The sequence below is a fragment of the Mus pahari genome, chromosome 20 (genome assembly GCF_900095145.1).
Source record: "Mus pahari chromosome 20, PAHARI_EIJ_v1.1, whole genome shotgun sequence".
NCBI classification, from domain to species: domain Eukaryota; kingdom Metazoa; phylum Chordata; class Mammalia; order Rodentia; family Muridae; genus Mus; species Mus pahari.
In genome coordinates, this window is record NC_034609.1 from 6,798,375 (window position 1) to 6,800,395 (window position 2,021).

Here is a 2,021-nt window from a genome sequence, read left to right on the forward strand (position 1 = left end):
AACAGAAGCTGCCTGGCTTTATTATGGAGTTCAGACTTTGGAGCTTAGCCAGTGTGAGGTTTCCTCGAGTTGCTCTTGAGGGCACAAATTAGCAATACAGAAGCCTGGCCTGTAAGCCAGACAGCCCAAATTGGATGCTCCGGAATAAGGTCCTAGACTCTGTTTTGCAGACATGCTAAGATGACTCTTGGTGATGAATAATTTTCCTGCCAAGCTAGAACATTTTTATCATATACAACCCCAAGTACTTTTAGAAAGGGGAGGAATATTCACTGATTTCTCTACTATACCACACACACACACACACACACACACACACACACACACACACACACATACTTCTCTGTATCCAGATGCATGTACTTACACAAGTGATAGACCATTGGGAAATGATGGAAACTTAGGATATGGAAATACAAATAGATCAATATCTATCACAATTTACAAACCTGAAGTTCACATAGATCAGTGACCTCAATGTAAAACCAGACACACTGAACATGATAGAAGACAGGAGAGAATAGCCTTGGCCACATCAGCGCTGGGGACAGTTTCCTAAAGAGACCAGGGTTAGCACAACCACTAAGACCAACGATTGACAATGGGACCTCATGAAACAAATGTTTTTATAAGGAAAAAAATTGTCAATAAAGAAATATTAGCCTACGCAATGGGAAAAGATTTTCACCAACTTTATATCTAACAGAGGGCTAATTTTTGAATATATAAATAACACAGAAAACAGAATCAATAAACTGAACTATCAATTAAAAAATGGTATACAGACCTGAAAAGAGAATTCTCAACAGGGGAAACTCAAATACCTGAGAAACATTTAAAGAAATGTTTAACATCCTTAGCCGTCAGGAATCAAATCAAAACTACTTTGAGATTCCATCTTACACCCCTCAGGATGGCTAAGATCAGTAACACAAGTGACAATTCATGATGGCAAGGATGTGAGGCAAGGGTACACTCCTTCATTGCTGGTGGGAGTGAAAATTCACACAGCTACTATGGAAATCAATATGGTAGTTACTCAAAAAAAAAAAATGGGAATAGATCTTACTAAAAATCCAGCTATACCACCACTGTTGGACATATATATGCCCAAAAGATACACTGTCCTACCACAAGACACTCAGCTACGTTCATTGTGGCTTCATTCATAAGGGCCAGAACTTCAAACAACCTAGATGTCCCACTACCAATGGACAAAGAAAATATGATACGTTTACACAATAGAGTATTACTTAGCTGTTACAAACAACAACAACAACAACAACAACAACAATAACAACAAACCCCACAAAACCTGACATTATGAAAATTGCAGGCAAATGGCTGGAGCTTGAAAAAATTCTTTCTTCATGAGGAAACCCAGAAAAACAAACATGATATGGAGTCACTTATAAGTGAATATTATGTTCAGTAAAGGATAATCACACTACAGACCCAGAGAAGTTAGATAAAGAGAAGAGGTGTCTAGTGGTGCATGGATCTTCTTAGGAAGGGAAAATAGAATAGATTTTTGTAGGTTGGAGGAGAGGGGTTAGGAATTTGAGGATCACTTAGGGAAGGGACTGGAGGAGGGAGAGAGTATGGGAAAGTATGACTGAAATATGTGGGCATTTAGGAGTGATATGGAAACCTAGTGCAGTGAAAACTTCCTGGAACTTATGAGATTGATTCTAGCAAGAACTCCTAGTAATGGAGGATATGGAACCTGACCCTGTCACCTTCTGAAACCTGCAAGTCTCCCAGTTGTGGACAAGATAATGAACCCAGCTACAAAATCTAGGACTCACAACCTGTCCTGCCTACAAGATATGCTAGGGTAATGGTGGCTTAGAGCTTATGGGTACAGCCAACCAATGACTGGTCTAACCTGAGGCCCATACCGTAAGACCATCTGACATCAACTGCATGACCAGGAACTAGAAGCTAGTTAGCCCAGAGAAATAGGTTAGGACCAAACACAACTGAGAGAATAAGGAGGAGGAGGAGGAGGAGGAGGAGGA